The sequence below is a fragment of the Lithobates pipiens genome, unplaced genomic scaffold (genome assembly GCF_037356315.1).
Source record: "Lithobates pipiens isolate NorthernLeopardFrog02 unplaced genomic scaffold, aLitPip1_a1.2 Scaffold_19, whole genome shotgun sequence".
NCBI lineage: Eukaryota > Metazoa > Chordata > Amphibia > Anura > Ranidae > Lithobates > Lithobates pipiens.
Window position 1 is genome coordinate 360,178,962 of NW_027507764.1, and position 18,748 is coordinate 360,197,709.

The 18,748-nt window shown below is 40.5% G+C and overlaps 1 protein-coding gene across 4 annotated transcripts in view; it reads right to left on the minus strand.

Annotated features, from left to right (window-relative positions):
* Positions 1–18,748, minus strand: part of ATXN1 (ataxin 1) — a 432,593-nt gene that overhangs the window by 188,172 nt on the left and 225,673 nt on the right. The window contains exon 4 of one of the 4 annotated variants that reach the window (XM_077492234.1): positions 17,176–17,225. The exons of the other annotated variants lie outside the window; for them this stretch is intronic. The gene's annotated coding sequence lies outside the window, so the exon portion shown is untranslated. The remainder of the gene's footprint in view (positions 1–17,175; positions 17,226–18,748) is intronic. 4 annotated transcript variants of the gene reach the window in all.

An 18,748-nucleotide genomic window follows, 5' to 3' on the forward strand; every position in this document is an offset into this window, starting at 1 on the left:
AGGAGGTGGATAAGCAGAGCTTCCCCTTTTGGGTGGAGCTCTGCTTTAAACTGCACATGTCATTGTGTCAGTGCCATTTGGTCTTATCTGCTTCTAAGTATCTGTGCATATGTTCTTGTGTTCTGATCCTCTGTTGCCGACTTCTTCTGTACCCAACTCTACCTGAACGCTGCCCATAATGATCCCTGGCTTGCCTTTTTTGACTATTCTTCTGCCAGCTTCCCTGGATGATCTGCCTTGCTACATACTCTGGCCCGATTACTCTGTTGCCTGCTGTCTGTGTCTCTATCTGCCCAAATGTTGCCAACCTGGACTGTCTGACCTTGTTTTGGCTTGTACACCCACATCGGAACCGGTTGACTCATGCCTACTGCCAGTCTGGTCCTACCACCTGTGTGCATCCCACCTCCATCACAATGTACATTACAGGGGCATTCCCAGGGCTGAGGACTCTTTCTTTGTGCCCAATGTGATAGAACTGGGGGTCTGAGTAACCACTTACCAAGTACCAGTACTATAACATAGGAGGAAGGTTACCAGATCCCATGCTTCCCCACACCTGCATGTCACTCTACTGCCGAGGGTAAATGGAACAATGGGAGGATGAAGGGAAGGTAAGAAAAGGAAGCTGTGGCTAGCATTAAAGTGAATCTATTGCCAATGCACTGCATGAGCAAAACACAGGTGCAGGCACAGTAAACACACACACCCACATGGGTTGAACTGGATGGGCTAGTGTCTATATTCAACCTTACCAACTGTGTAACTATGTAAACCATAGCAGCTAAGAAAACATTTCTGCAGATGTCTGAGAAGTGCAAGAGTGATTACACTTGGTTTCTATGGGTTGCTGCACTTAAACCCAATTTATACTCAAGATTAGGGCCGTCAGCTGACTCCTGTGGCAAAAATCTGGGGATTCCTGCAACTGGAATCATAGGTGTGGTCACTCAGCTTGTAAAAAGCAATGACAGGTTGACATGGGCCGCATCTATCTACTGCTGTTCACATGTAGGGGCACATTCACCCATTACCTGCAGTTTGGGACACGTGCTGGATACAATTGGTCTGTGTCATGGGCTGGGCATCTGTCCCTAGCCACAGGTAACCAATGGATGGGAGGATATATGCAATGTGTGGCAGACAGCTGTTTGCACACACCGGTAATTCCAGCCACGAGAATCCACTGATGACCTTAATCGCAAGTGTAAATAGGTCTTAGAATGTAAATAGTATCTCCACTTTCGTGGGAAAACATTTTTAATTGATTGTTATTAAAAGTTACATTTTCTTTTCAATCTGCAGCGCTGTCATTTTCTGTTAAATGCAATGCAATGCAATGCAATGCAATATTGCTACCTGGAGGTGTTCCGTATACAGATGATGTACAGAACACCCCCAAGATATGTCATTTTCTGCTTGTGTGATTGGCTTACTGATTTTCCCAGATGTCTGCACTAAAATACAAATCCGATTTTGGGTTTTTGGTGAGATACTTTCAAAGGGAAACTACAATTAAAGGGATACAGACCCTGCAGGTGTAGCAGCTGATTGCTCATTACAAACAAACTCTCATACAGATTCACATGGACACAGACAAACAAACAGCTATTTCTTCAGGAAGGAATCTGCAACAAAGTTTGTTAAAATCATTGCAACGTACACAGATCACCCAGACGGGAAATTTATTTTTCTCAACAAAAGTGGAGTAATTACTGTAGACTTGAGGGTAAACTTGAGTGTAATATCTAACGGGCAGTGAGCCATATACACAATCAGAATTCCTCTTCACTTGACTAAACTAAAATTTGACAATTTGCCAAAGGTTACAGGAATGGGCACATAGGATTAAACAGGCCACCCTGCCTCTAACATAAAAGGCACATATAACTAGTCTAATGCATCTGCAATGTACTTGTCCTCATAAATAAACTCAGTTAAAAATACTACATGTGATTTTATTATTTTGAGAGGCAAATATGTTTAACCTGTAAAAAAAAAAAAGGAGGGCTTTTATAAATAGGCCCCATACAGTAAAGGCTTTTCTTTCATTAGAATGCATCAAATCACACCGAATGGACATTTTCATTCTATTTCCATTCGGCATATGTAGTTTATTAAAGAGAATGCTAACAATGAACCATAACAGAAGATGCCTCAATGTGATTAAATCCCTGTAACTTTAGCAGCAGGATTCAGCTTACGAGTTCCTTGCTGCCAGAAGCATATTGCTTAATGACTATCCTTACAGTGAATAGCTGGATGGAAAATGGAGTAGAAAAGGAAGAAAATAACTTTGTTAACTCTACTTGGTTCACAGTCCTAATGGTTTAAGCAGTTACATTATGGGAGATATTTAAAGCCATTTAGTGTGACACATTTCTGAAACACCGTTGCATGATTTTATAATAGACAGATACTAAAGGGGATTTCCAACCGAAATGGAAATCCCCTTCTACTTCTAACATATTTGAGTAGTATTATCTCCTCCTTCACATATCCCACTTGTAAGTACCCCATTCTGCTGCTTTTTAAATTGTTCAGAGATCTAAAGGTAACCATAGACATGAGATGGCTGCAGATAGACAATATAGACAGCTTCACATTTATTTGTTAGATCGATTACATCATAAATATGTACATTTACACTGGTCAAGTGTGTGTCTTTAAGGGATGTATAATTGATTTAAATATATGTGGAAAATAAATCAGCTTAAAGAAAATAATGTAGCCTATGTCCGTTGATGCTCTTGAAATCCTTGTTTTTCTGTGTATTTTGTATTACCATTTATACATGGGGGAGCCATGTTTGCTTAGTATGTGCTCTGCTTCTTGCAACATTAGCATTTTGCTACTATTTCTCACAATGCAAATCTGTAGGGTTGATTTACTAAAGGCAAAAAGGCTGTTCACTTTGCATTGGAGTTTTACCCAGAGATTTGTGAAAGATGTGACCATCTAGTGACTTCAGTCATCCAATATTCTGTAAGCAAAAATATAGTTTTTTTTTCCCTTGCACATGTTTGGGTATTCTTCGCAAAGTGAAACTTCATCTCCTTCACTAATATAGAGATCTATTACCCTCTACTGTTAGCTGCTAAGATCACACTGTTATGTATAGTTATGTATTAGCACTTTCTGTTTTTTTTGGGGGGGGGGGGGGTGTAAAAACCCAAGGAGGAGGAAGTGGTGAGAGAGGCAAGAGCGGACACCACATGTCCACATACAGGAGCTGCATTACTGAAATACTGTATTGTATACAGACTAGAAGTAGAGACTGTTAGGTAATTGTTCCTATGTTCTACAGTAGCTGTTTAACTGTAGTCATCCATAACTTCTTGTTCTGAATCCTAGTGACAGACAAATCTCTGTCCTATTATTATTCCACATGCACAGTGCCAGTTAGAAAAAACGATCAAAAACAGCGCATCAAAGGGACTAGTAGATTGATGTGAAAAAGACTTTAAAATGTCATTTATTAAATGTAAAAAATGAACACAGACATCTGATCCCTGCAGGATCTCAAACACATAAAAAACACCAATCATAAAACGGACAGATGTTTGATAATGAAAAGCTCCTCAGATCTCTCAATTATAACTTTGGAAAGGTCAAAACCAAAGACCAATGTGCACAGCTTTCGAATGCCTAATGAATGCAATCAATCATCTGAAAGAACCCAAAAAGTCAGTGTAAACGAATGGAACAACGTTCCTAGGGACACTCACTTCATAGGTGTTCAATGGGCTGCAGAGCTGATGAGTCCAGTCTGATGACCGAGGGGGAGGTGTTTATTTCAGCTCCATCTGAAGCGTTCGGCTTGGAGGCAGAGGTGTAATGCTGCACGCTGGGTGGTGAGGATCAAGCTTAGTCACCAGATGATATCAGCTGTACACATAGGCAGCTTGGAGAACGCTGCACTGCTTGCAGTGCCGCTTGTCCGAGCGGCTGTGGATCACATGAGAGGCTTGTCACGTGGAAGGCTGTGAAGGGGAAGGTTGCTATGCCGACTCTCCTGCTTACATGTTTCGCGCTCCTGCGCTTTGTCAAAGCTTGTGCCAGTTAGTTAGGTCTGTGCTACTGTATGTATATACAGTCACCTTCCAGTATATTAGTAGGTGGACTGTTTTTTTGCAATAGAGTTTGTATGCAGCTCTTATTATTTTAGTTAAACCTATCCCTTCTGCTCTCTGATTCTTTAGCTGGTATTAGCTCAGGGCTTCACAACCAGCATGGGCTAGAGCCAGGTTAGGCATCCGATGGCCACTTCTGGTAGTTAGAGGTCCAGTTGCATATCCGATTAAAAATTATTAGGGAGGCACTAAAAGGCAGAGTAGATGACCCTGAGATCCAGTGCCACACCACAATTTCTACATGTGAGAAGCTGCATTCCAGGCTGACCAGGCTGACTTGACAACAGTTGAAGGGTCTCCCCATTACTGCTGATCTTATCTTCAGGTCTCCAACACAAAGATGGACACAACATTGTAATCATCCTCAAGGCCCCCGTAACTAAACTTTGTTCAACATTCATTTGGATCTCTCTATCTCTGTCAATAACAATATATACAAACAGCTATATGTGCACAATTCCACTAGGATTCCTATTAGACCCTTTGCTGATAATACCTGTTTGCACATTGAATGTATGTACTGTTATTCATTTTTTTATTATATAAAGCTTGTATTATTTCCATACTGGTATGCATCTATATATAGCTATGGACAATGTTATATGCAAGTTGCAGTGGTTCCTCTGCTCCCAATTACTTGGATTAGATTACGAGTTACGGTAATTTTCCCAGAAGGCAACCTTCTCTGTTCACAGAGGACCTGTTCAGGGTTCAGGCACTGCCAACTTAATAATCAAACCTACTCTTCCACTTAGCAAAGGTTCTGGTTCCCTTATTTACCTACAGGTTTAATGCACTATCCTCTTTGGGGAGGCCATTTCTCATAACACTACGCTCTGGGGCAACTTCCCTTTCAAAGGGAACAGCCCATTTGTCTTTAGTAAATCAATCCCTGGGAGCTGGTTGACTGACTAAAAAACAAAACAAATGCTCAAATTAGGTACTTATAGACAGGTTTTTTTTTTACATGTAAGACATTTTTTTCCTAGCTATGGCTAGCATGAGAAAGGGTTGGAACTCCCATGGGGTTTTACTTCTATCTGGGATGTTGTTAGAGGGATTTTCCCTCACTTCCTGTCCTGCTGACCAGACAGATTGTGAAAGGAACTCTCTGACTACAACACAGACAGAAATTATATACCGTATTTATCGGCGTATAACACGCACTTTTTTCACCTTAAAATCAGGGGAAAATCGTGGGTGCGTGTTATACGCCGATACTCCGCAATTTCAGCACAATTTTTGAGCCCTTCTCGCGGCTTTTGACTGCTCTCTGAACTTCTTGGCGGCTTTCGGCCGCTCTCGGAACTTCTCGGCGGCTTTCGGACCTTCCGAGAGCGGCCGAAAGCTGCCGAGGTCCGAGAGCGGCCGAAAGCCGCCGAGAAGTTCCGAGAGCGGCCGAAAGCCGCCGAGAAGGTCCGAGAGCGGCCGAAAGCCGCCAAGAACTTCCGGGTGCCGCCGAGATACACGGGACATCTCGGCGGCACCATTTTTAAAAACATAAGCGGACAATGCACTAAGACAGACAAGCTGCATGACAAGACTGCAATGATGACAGGCTGCAATGAGGACAGGCTGCAATGAGGACAGGCTGCATGACAAGGCTGCAATGAGGACAGTCTGCATGACAAGGCTGCAATGAGGACAGTCTGCATGACAAGGCTGCAATGAGGACAGGCTGCATGACAAGGCTGCAATGAGGACAGGCTGCATGACAAGGCTGCAATGAGGACAGGCTGCATGACAAGGCTGCAATGAGGACAGGCTGCATGACAAGGATGCAATGAGGACAGGCTGCATGACAACGCTGCAATGCGGACAGGCTGCATGACAAGGCTGCAAATGACGCTGACGAGGCTTCAGATGGACACTGATAAGGCTGCATTGATGGGCATTTAAATGTAAGTTTTTTTTCCTTAAATTACCCTCCTAAAAGTTTTTTCCACAAAATTCCCTCCTAAACTTGGGGTGCGTGTTATACGCCGGCGCATGTTATACGCCGATAAATACGGTATATATAATTCCCAATATATATTGTACACACAGTAAGTAGAGTAGAGGGAGGCTGTCTTTTCATATTTTTTGGCACTGTCATTGTTGGAGATATTCCCTCACTTCCTGGACAGGAAGTGAAGGGAAATCTCTCTAACAGAGCCCCGGATAGCATTAAAGAAATGGATTGTAAATCAAGCATTTGAAACAAACAAAAAAAAATTGGGCTTGATATACACTTTATTTTTTATTTTTTTTGGCAGGGATCACTAGCATCTGTGATGGTGCTGGTGTGGAACTGTCAATCTATTTTTAAAATATCTTTGTTCATATTCTTATGTATTAGACATGCTCTGAAAACAATCTTAATGATACTTGAAAAACATTAATGTACAATACCCAGCAGCTACTCTACAGCACATTTGGAAATTCAGTTACCCTACAATTAATGACTCCCTTGTGCTGTGTAGATTATATTTCTGAAGGAATTGCAGATACAGAATGCGAAACCAACAAAAATATTGTTTTTTAAGACAACAGATGATGTCAAACATATTTTATCTCTAGGGAATTATAAGCGCTGGGAAAGAAAGATAAAATGAATTTATGGAACAAAAATCGTATCTCTCATTGGGTCATAAATCATACAGCTGTCATATGTTTATTTATGTTGGGGCTGGTGCTAAACTGACTGGATGACTGTCCTATAAATTGAGCGATCAATACAGCTTCTATTGATGGGATACTGAAAATAAGCACACGAGCAAGCATGGTTTTTACAGTTTATTGATTTTTGTGTTCAGCATGGTCACTAATACTATATTTTCACACACCATGCCTAATTGATTTTAATCAGACTATACTATAAGATATCACCACCGTATTAGCAAAGACCCTTTACCCTATAATATCTTATAAATGCACACCGTATAAGTATGTCTGAAATTGGATTAGTATGGAGGATTCTCAGACCTGGGTACACTGAGAATTTTTCTTAGATCTCACAAGTTATGTGGATGCAGGGATCTCTCCCACTGTGCTATTGTATTCTGACAGTGGAAACTTCCTTCCCACCAGAATACACAAATCAGTGCTGCGGCCATTGGCTGCAGTAGTAGATTGCATGCTTTTTTTTCCAGCAGGACTGCTTGCTGGTTGTTAGACTAATTTCTGTCAAACAGAGAGGGGAACAAATACATTGAAATTCAGCTGGTTCCTGCTGAATTTCGATAAGTGTATACCCGGCTGAAGCGCAGAAATTAATAGTGTCCAGCAACACACTGAAAGCAATTAGATACTTTTCACCAGAGTTAGGGCTCCTTCACACTATCTCTCTTGAGCTACATTGATCTGCATATATCAGTGCAAGATAAACTTCACAATCCTACATTAAGGTGGTTTGTGGTGCGTTACTTGATAGTACAGAAATGTTGCATTTCTAGGTAGCTCAACTCATCACATGTGATCGCATCACAGGGTGTCTAAAACTGTTGCACTGCATAAACTTGTCAATATGTACGATTTAGACCCTTTTCACACCGCCGAGCCTACAGCATCGGCGGTAAAACGTCGCTATTTTTAGCGTCATTTTACCGTCAGATTTGCGGCGCATTTCGCCCGCTAGCAGGGCGCTATTACCCCCCCACTAGTTGTCGAGAAAGGGTTAAAACCGCCCGCAATACACCGCAATAGCGGCGTTTTGCCGCTGGTATAGCCACGCTGCCCCATTGATTTCAATGGGGCAGCGGTGGAGGAGCGGTAAACACACCGCTCCTTCACCGCTCCCAAGAAGCTGTTGGCAGGACTTTTCCTGATGTCCTGCCAGTGCAGCGCTCCGGTGTAATAGAAATAGAAAAATAGAAAATAAATAATGAATGAATTAATAAGTGTCAAAAAAAGTGCAATAGTGCTTTAAAAACTACAGCAACACTTAAAGCTTATAAAAAAACTCCCAGTTGAAGTCCATACGTGACGTAACGCGTAGGAAACCGGAAGTGACGTCTACACCCGAGCAAGTCGCTCATTGACCTGTTAGCTGTGTGCCTGTTTATCCGTTCCCTCTTGTGAGTAAGTTTAAGTCATTTAAATAAAACGTTCGTTTTTAAATACTACACTATGGAGGATGTCTTTTATCTGTTATTTTGAGCACATTCGTTGATAACAACTACAAGGAAAGCGGCACCGTCAGAAGTCCTCTCTGCAGCCCCCCTGACTCTTCCAAGTGCCCCCTGCATATTAGCTGTTTTGCTGCATACCTCGCAGCCGTGAGGTAATTATTTAATATAACCAGCACTGGCACGGAGCACCATTGGAAGGGAGTTGACTTGGCACATTGCACTTTATTTGTGTTTTTGATATTGCATCCAAAGTTGCACGATTGGACTGTGTATGGGACACTCTATCGAGATCTGTTAATTTGCTGCTATTGAGTTTTTATTTTTTTCCGTTTGGAATTTAACTAGTACATTTTTGTTTTCTTGCACCGTTTTTTCCTGTGTTTAGATCACTTATTTTTCTGTGGTTATAGAACAGTTTTCTCTGTCTGCGTTTATATCACATACTTTTATTTTTATATATATTGCAATTTTTCATTATATGTACTTTTTGGTCTTAATGCACACTATTGTGTACTTTTAGACACCTTAATGATGCACAGGAGCACTTTATATCAGTCGTTTGTGTAATGCACAGATGCGCTTTTTTTATAAGTTTTTTTATAAGCTTTAAGTGTTGCTGTAGTTTTTAAAGCACTATTGCACTTTTTTTGACACTTATTAATTCATTCATTATTTATTTTCTATTGATTGTACTAGTTTTGTTGGTATTTGGGAAGCGCAACACAACCCCCCCCCCCCTTTTTTATTATTGAGAGTCAACTCATAGAGTGTTTGCTGCTCCCATTAGAATAGATCTTTGCCTTCTTACCATCTTTTGGCCATAGAGCGCGGGAGCCTTTCATATATACGCTCTGGTGTGAAAGCCTGCTATTTCTAACACTATAGCGCCTGCAAATGCCCTCGGTGTGAAAGGGCTCTTAAATAAAGTTCAAAAAATTTATTTTAAAACAAGGTAAGTGCCTTGCGCTGTAACAAGGCAAAGCACCATTCCTCACTGCCCTTACACACCAGCTCTCAATTTTAGCATGCAAGCTGGTATAAATGAGCTTTTAAAGTTCTTCCCTGGTGACTACTGTCACTTGGACTGAAAGTGAGGGCAAATACAAAATTATGAATTGTCACCAGAACAGGAATAGGGGGGAAATCTTCCATTAAGCACACTTTTTCCATTGATGGGTGGGCAAGAGGACATTTCCTTTGGAGAGATTGCCTCTCACTTCTTGACGTGCCCATAGAGTCGAAAATGATGGGAAATCTCCCCAATGGGATACAGATGGCAAAGAAAACCTGGCAGGGGTTTTAACCCTTGCCTACTCAAACTAAAAAGGAAAAAAATATGTTTGGGCTATAGATGTACTTTTATAAAACAAACACACAAGAGGGTGCCTGCATCTACTTTACCTAGTGTTCCCTGTCACTCTCTTGGTCCTCTTATGTGCCCTGTTAAATGACAGAGTTGGGGTCTAGTCCACGCAATAGCTTATTTATTTTCTAACTGGTTTGAGATTGACTATTAAGAGTTACATATGATTGGGATTTGAATCATTTCATTAAGCAATGTAAAATATTTAAGGTAGCCACAGTAAAAAGAACAGAATAGTAAATAATGATGTGCAGAAAGGGCAGCAATGCCGATCATCAATGACACAGGTGGCAGAGTGGTGGCCCAGTCCTCCACTTGAAAATAATTTAACAGGTAGCATGTTAAGGAAACCAAAAAAAAATTTAATTGGCTAAACCAGCCATTTTTCGTTAGTATACATGGTCAGTTCTTGAAAAAATAGCAAAAATTTACATATATTGCCTTAGCTGTATGATTGGATTGTTGCACAATCATACAATTGTGCCTACACTGGCCATGTTGCTTAGCAATTGACTAGAGAATTCAGCCATCAGTCATTTTCGGTCTGGTAGGCAGCATCACAAAAATCGCAATACAGTTTTGCCCATGTATTCATGTAGATGATAACCTAATTGCATTATTTCAAGATCTTACTTAAGGTAGGTTTTGCAGTTTAACTAATTTTTTTTTCAAATCTCGAAATTTCAGCAACAATTGTCCCTGCCTTGGGTAGCTTCTGCAACATTTCCATGTAACATAGCATTGAATAGCATTGAAATATGTAACATGACATGGGGGAATGGGGTTGTTAGACTGTTCACTTTACAAGGGAAGCTGCACTGTGCAAGGGAATTCTCTCCAGAGCTTGGTAAATGAGGTGAAGCTCTGATGATAACCATAATCTAATCATGTGCCAGCAAAAATTGTGGTTTTTTTTTCATCACGTTAATTAAACTATGGGGAAAATTCCCTTGCAAAGTGAACAGCCTTTCTGCCTTTAATAAATCAAACTAAATGAGGGTTTGAATGGAACACTACTTGTAGCCTGTGCTACTGTACATGTGTTTTAATAGAAAAGAAGGCTAATAACAAATTTTACAGGGGGAATTCCATCGAGGACACAACAGCAGTAAAGCGGGAAAACCAAAAACTGCCTCCTATAAAACTGGCCATACGGGCACCAGAGGGTCAGTTTGAGATCAAGCAAATATCACACTTGGACAATAATGAGTATACAAGTATGGCAGTGGACATGAAGTAACAGAGCACAATGTCCAAAGGGAGGGGCACCTAGACATAGCTTACATGTACAATGCAATTCTGTATAGGGACCTTCTGCTTCTGCCACTTTCTTTCTGCAAATTACCTGGTGATGGTTTTTAATTCTATGTAAAACTATAAGCCAAAGCAATACCTAAAGTACTGTTTCTTTTTTTTTAAATAACACCACAGCCACGAATGGATTCTATGTTTAATTCATTCTGCTGAAACAATTCTGATGGCATATTATGCTGGCTGTGGGTAAAAACAGATGTATAGTTCTTGGAATTGAACATGCTTTATCCTTGAAATCTTCCAAAGGGCAGTGAGATTTGATCTTAAAATCTGTGGTCTTCTTTTCCTTCTTGCATTATGTTTACTTTCCACAACAGCAATAAACAGGAAGTTTGGTAATTTTGAACTGTTTCTTGCAAAAAAAAAACAAAAAAACAACTGATTACAAATACTTTGTGGATAACATATCATATAATCTAAAGTAAGGTAAGCAGTGCCCGAGCTCTGGTCCTAGCTGCATCCAGATCTTAGGTTATGTGTCCTTCCTATAGCTACTATTTAGTTGACACTGGAGGAGAGCAGAAGGAAGAATCCTCTTAATATTACTGAACATTTTATGTTTTTTGTTTCTTAAATATGTAATGAATATAGCAGACAAAAGTCTACTTCTGGCTAGCGAGTATGCATCAGAGGGAGGGTAACTGAGCTGAGTATTGGTAGCGAATAATGTATGCATAGCTTTCAACTGACCCTGATTTCAAGGGAATGTCCCTGATTTGGTACAAAGTCCCTCTGTCCCTCTTCCCTCCTCATTTGTCCCTCATTTTGGTCTGATCCATATAGTTGTACTGTATATAAAATGCACTATTTATCATTATATATACAATATATAAAACAGTTTCCCAGCTCTAAACCTTTCATTCAATTTCTAAATGACTGCATTTGTATATTTCAGAAGCCAGTATAAAGGGATAGTAGTGGTTAATAAAAATGCACTTGTGGGTTTAACTAAATTTTTTGTACACTTCTCCTTTAAAAGGGCATGGCAGGGGGCGTGTCCTATCCGTACATACTTTTGCTAATAGGTGTCCATTGTTCCTATCTCAAAAAGTTGGGAGGTATGTGTATTGTGAATACAGGGGTCGTTCCCAAAGGGCACTTTACCAATTTTTCCTGGCTAAAATGTATAACTCCTGTTAAATATTCACAGTGTTTGGCACAAGCGCTCAAAACATCATCTTTAGCGTAGATAAGTAAACCTACTTGAGTAAGGTTTGCAAAAACTTTCATGAATCTTGCTCGAAGTTTGAGAATTTTATAGCAAACTCCACTGCAGTCTATGGGAGGTAAATCAAGTTATTCCATTTTGATCATCTATAGGGCAACCAACCTTTTGTACAACAAGGCTGAGAAACACGGAAAACCTAACGTTACCATGGAGGACATATACCAAAGCCCAAAAAATTGATTTACTAAATATGGAGAGTGCAAAATCTGGTACAGCTCTAAATAGACACCAATCAGCTTGGCTGCCATGCAGAGCTGCACCAGATTTTTCACTCACCAGTTTTAGTAAATTAACCGCAGTATCTTACCTAACACAGCATTGTCAGCTCCATACACACTGATAATATGGCCGATGCAGGCCTACCTTTTTTATAAAAGGTGGCTGGTTATCCAATCCTTCAAATTATTGGATTTTTGGCTGAGCTGTAGGGTTTAGGGTTCAGATTTAGATCTTGGGGGGCCCAGGGCACTTCAGGTTTGGAGGGCCCCTCATACACTGAGTTGGTTTACATTCTCAGTGACATTGACACATTTTTAAAATATATGATACAATGTCATTCTGAGGTCACGCATGCACACACACAAGTGGTCATAGGCCACCTTCATTAAACTTGGCAGTATTCCTGAGTGTGGGTAGGAGTAAAATTTCAGTACCATTAACAGTAACCCCGAGCCACACCTGGGATTGCATCACTGGATCCCCGAAGAGGTTACTTACCTTGTCCCTGGGATCATGCGATGTACTCCTGCTGTGTAAGGCAGCCGGATCCTCCGCCCGATGCTCTGCGTGTTCTGGCTTCCTTTCCCTGCGAGCGACGCGACGCAGGGGGGTGGAACTGGTGGCAGATTCAAAAAGTATAAACCACAACACCCACAATACATTGTAATCTTATTGGATTACATTACTGTATAAAATAAATTGACCTCAGTTTGCCCCCCAGTGCTTTGTCCAGTGCCCTTGCCTGCAGTTTAACTGTACTTTCTGCCTGGAAACTGGAGAACGACCATGGCATCAAAAAGCGTGCCTCTACCTCAAAAGCGGTTTATGCTGTGCTGGAACATAACGATTTGCGATACAGAGTCACTTTCAGAATTGAGTGATAGAGATTCATGACATGCCGCCAATCTTTGGCAATAAGCAGCTCAAGACAGGAGAAATGGTTGCTTGGCAGAAAAGCAAAATGATGGCACTGTGATGGCATGACAAAAAAAAATGTGTGCCTAATGAGTACAAATTCATAACACCTCCACTATCATGGTACACACAAAAGGTGGGAAAGACATCATAAAACCACAAGTGGTGATAGACAACAACAACACCATGGGAGGTGTTGACAGAGCCGACCAGGCAATGACATTTTATCCAGCAATGCGAAAACAACAAAAAAAGTATTACAAGCAGATCTCCAGGCATCTTCTTGAGCAATACTTGTGGAATGCCTTCATTCTACAAAAAAAAAAAAGAGTGACAAGTCTTCATGCTGACTTTGTTTGGAAAGTTGCCAAACTGATCTTTCTGAACCATCAAACATCAACAGCTGTAATAAGAGGTGGACGTTGTGCTGCTGGTGTTGTCAACCTGAAACACTTAAAAGAAATATATAGAAGAGCTTCGTTCAGGCATGTGCGCTCCTTTTTCAAGCACTTGAAAAAGGAGCGCATGCTCATAAACGCGCCGTGCTTTTGGGTATCCCCGGGCTGACGTCACACGCTGTCTACGAGCCTGTCTGTGTCTCTGTGTACTACAGAACACAGTGGAGCTTCCCCCAGTGCGCTGCAGAGAAGGATTTATCCAGTTAACAGCACCAGTGAAAGGGAACAGTGTATTGACAATCAAACGGAGGATAATTATAAACATGGATGTAAGTGAGACTTTTTATTGATTTTATTAAATAAATGCACTTTTTACTGACTTGGCGCTCTTCTATATATTTCTTATTGGTATCCTATCCTAAGATGACTTCACTCCTAAGAAGCAGCTGCCGCTGGTGATTGTGCACCTACATCCCCTACCCTCCAAGGACAGCAAGCAACCATTGTTTTGAATCTCAGCAAATCCCAAGTACTGTTTTTTTAAATAATTTTGTAAGAAAAACATATTCCCCTTGATAAAAACTGCTTTAATTTTATTTTATTTTACGACACAGACTGAACTAGAAAGGACACACCAGTATCTTTTAAAGCGCTAGTATCTTGCGTTGTTTTTTAAACCTGGAACATTTGACTAGTCATCACTTCATGGACCACATCCCACCAACTGAAAAAAAGTCAAGACCCACAAAGATGTGCATGGTTTGTTGCTCAAAGCATGATGACACTGGAAGGAAAATCCAAAAGAAAACCAGGTCCTGATTGTGACGTCGAACTTTGTGTAGTCCCATGTTTCAAAATTTACCATACCTGGGATGTTTACTGAAGCAATATAGTAATATTGCACTCTTGTTTGGCCCAAAAAAATTTCAGTGTTTTTGATTATATTATTGACTAAAATGTATTGCATGAAATGTATTATCATTATTATTTGTTATTATTTATAGTTCTTTATTATATTATAGTTTTTGTGATTGATGATTTTGTGTTTCAAACTTCATCATACCCGGGATGTCTGCTAGACTCTGGTTTGGACAGATTTAAGTGAGTTATCCCTAAGAATTACAGGCCTACAATATAAAACACTAAATTCCCATGCAAAATAATTGTACCACTTCCAGCATCAAAAATCTGACATAATCATACCACCAGGGAGGTTAAGAGAGGTTAAGAGAGTAAGCGCTCTATGGGTGGTTCACTTGAGCTGCCAAAATTTGTTTTTAAAAATGATACAAAATACAAGTCCAGGGTAAAAACTTTTAAAGATGATGGCCAGCAAAATTTTACTTCCCAAGAAAAAAAAAAGAATTTTTTTTACTATTATGTATTATGATTATCATTGTTTATTTTTTATTATTTTATATTTTTATATTGTCATAGATTATTTTTGTATAGAGGGACCAGGGCAATTGCCCTTTTTGCCCCCTTATAAATCTGGCACTGCTGAGATGCTGAGAAGTTTTATAGGTTGTTCCTTTTTTCTGTGGTAAACTGGCAATTTTTTCGACCAAAGTCCTGAGAAATCACCACAATACTGTGGTAGCCACGTACAGACCAGGTGTTCTTGTGAGCTCAATTGAGCTGAGACACAAGGTGGCCACAGAAAGTAGGGTGATGCATAAATGGGACGCAAAATACCACTTTCAAAGTGATCGTATGATTAGTACAGAGCTTTCGAGAGCCGATCATGACAGTTCATCCGCTATTTTCTGATCAAACGCGAACATTTTTCTCGTACAATCCCAGATCGTACGATTTTCATTTAATCAGTAAAGTTGTCATCTGAAAATACAATACAAATACACTACAACATATGACATCACTTCTGATTTTTTTTATTCTGTCGTACGGGAATTTTAAGTAACCTCTCCATTTTCGATATGCGACTAGCATGCATAAAAAAAAGGGACGATCTGTCGTCCAATTTTCGGACCCTGTGTACAAGAGCGATTAAAGTTATTTGTTATAATTACAGCAAATAGCTCTTTTTTCCAAGCACTGTTTTACTGAATAAGTCATTAACATATGTTTCTAACTCAAGTCAATGTTAAGTGTAGGTGGAAATTACATATTTGAAATGATTCAAAAATGCAGCTTTATTTTAATGAGAACAAAATATAAAATATGAAGAAGACTATACATAAGATAATAGGCTGAGGTTTAATGGTCAACCAAGGGGCACCGTTATGAGGAAATGTATTTGGTTACTTTATGTGTTGCCACAAAAGAACATTATGTACAACTTAGTAATCATACAAGAAAAAAAAGTGTGCCATAAAAGTTTGAAGCTCTTCTAAAACTTTTTTAGCTGGGAAGTTTTTTTAGGCTGTATGTAACTCTTTCTACACCCATTGGCCAACATTTTTGTTCTAGGTTCTACTATATCAACAGATGTATGCTTGCAGATTGGCCATCAAAAGTAGACAGGGTGCCATACATGGACACAGATTCATACATTTGATTAATAACTTTACTTTATGCAACTATCACACAGAATCTTCAAAACAATACATAAAGTTGTCTGGATGGAAATGTTTTAAAGTTTATTCTCACAGATGAATGTACTGTTCCACATTTGGAAAATAAATCATATGTGTGTCAACCATGTGAAGAATATTTCAGTGGTGAATATTGGATTTAAAATGCATTTACACATGTTACCCCAGTGTTCCATAAGCCCAGTGTGTTCTTTTGATGCTGACTTGTGCTTACCAATACAACAAGATAAGACTTTTTTTTTTTTAAAGTAACTGGTACCAGGGCCAGGACAAGGGATGGGCGGAAGGGGTGGCTGCCCTGGACACCATGGTATCATAAGAGGTGGGGGGGGGAGTGCTGCAAGAAAATTGGGGGGAGGCAGAGGGAATGTAGGGGGTGGCAGGGGGTATGAATTGTGCTAGTAGGGATGATTGGTGGGCAGTTGTGCTAGAAAACATTTTAGGGGGGTGGGTTTGTGCTAGGAGGGTGGATGATGGGAATTTGTTTTGGGAAAGGGGGATGTGTACTGGGAGAGGAAATCTGAGGGGTAGAGAGTTTGTGCTAGGAGTAGTGATTTTTTTTTGGGGGGGGGGGGGCAGTTTGGCACGTTCATTCTGGGGTCTAGATCACCTTGTCCTGGCACTGACTGGTACTGAAAAAAATATGGACCAGCGCTTGCTTCCTTCTAAAAATGCTAGTTACCCGTCTCTGGCTGAGTAATTCCCAACGGTGGGTGTGACCAAATTACAACTGGAGGGTCACTGGGAGGGTATTAAAGGGCATGGTTAAATGAAAACCAAGTCTACCCACTGTATACACAGAACACACAAACCACAGTCGTACCCACTCAGTATGCTTTAATCACCGTGCCACAAGCAGGAGTTTAACAGACACATATAACATTTAGAACAAAACTTTAAAAAAGACAAAACTCTTTTTGTACATATGCTTTTCAGCTCACCTTAAATATGAACCTCATGAAATAGTCAATGACTATTTAGCAGCCAGCAACTGTTGAGACAATAAACACTTTGGTCAGACCTTTGTAATATTAAATATAGCATTAGGAGTACAGTGGTCTGAAGTATGCCATATATAGCCCAGTGTGCAGTGGTCAATAGTATGAAAAGTGTATTTAGTGCAGGGCTCAGGAGTGAGTATTGCACAGGGTGCAGGGCTCAGGAGGGCATGTCGCACAGGGCTCACTAATGTGTGCTGCACAGGGTACAGGGCTTAGAAGTGCATATTACACAGGCTGCAGGGCTCAGGAATGCATGTTGCACCAGAAACAGAGCTTAGTAGTGTGTTCCACAAAGTGCAAGGCTAAGGAATAGGTAACCCACAGGCCAGTGTACTACCAAATGTTACCTCCCCCAGTACACAGCTCTCCCCCTAATGACAGCTAATGAGCTCTGTCCTCTTGTTAGTGGGGCCCAGGCATATACCGGGCCCTGACCAGTAGCATACAGTCCAGTGCCAGTATGCAGTACCGACATGTTCCAACACAAAAACAGGCCCGCTGACAGGTATAAAGTGCATGCATATAAACGTGACTACAAATACCTACAGCAGCTTTCTACACCCCACTCTGCCCAAATGTGGGGCTTGTCTGATCAGACAAAGCTATGGTACTTAATAAAAGTGTTAAAGTGTACCCACGCCCACCTCCCCCCACATTTTTATGTAGACGAGCAAAACAGACCATCATATTAATGAGCCATTAAGAGTGCATTGGTTGCATGAGGCAGGAGGTGATCTCCACTGCATTCAAATAGAGTGGGAACATTGAAAGCCGCTGCACCTTACACCATGCAGCACATTTTTTTTCATAAATTACTGTCCTGGATTAAGTATGCAAGAATTTGTTCACAGTTTCAAGTTATATGTGTAGTAACCGTGCTAAGTGTTTCTAGTTACAGTGCTTTTAAAGGCTTGGTGTGACCAAGTTGTTTTTGGATTGTGGATTGGCAGTCAACTTTTGGCAGGGTACCAGCAAACGTGTACGGGAACCACAAGCGAAGTGAAGATGGCTACACATCCATTTAAGGACCACTGTACACACAAGCTCTTTTCATAAGATCGTTGCTCGTCTATTCTAAAACACAAATACACTGGAATCTGTGATTTCACTGATCCATAATAAAAACAATGATTATTTCATGAGCCAACACGATTCTGCTAATAAATACACACAAAGCAACTTTTTACACCAAAACCCGACAACCTGCTTCTCAGCAGCTGCACTTTAAGTCATGCAATAAGGATGAAATCTGACAAGAACAGAACATCTAATTAGTGCAAAATATATTTTTATCTGCTCTGAGCATCAGAGCTTTGCCAGACTGTGAGAAGGAAATATTGTTTCCGCTACTCTAAATCCCAAAATCCACAGCAGGGCTGAAAGCCTGGCTCTGTCTCATTCCAAACGATGTAGTAAATTGGAAAAGTGATCCATAACCATTTGTAACAGGCGTACAACTAATTTAAGGCTTCTTGTTGTTTGCAACGTCCCTTTAGGAAGGTAAAAAGAAAAA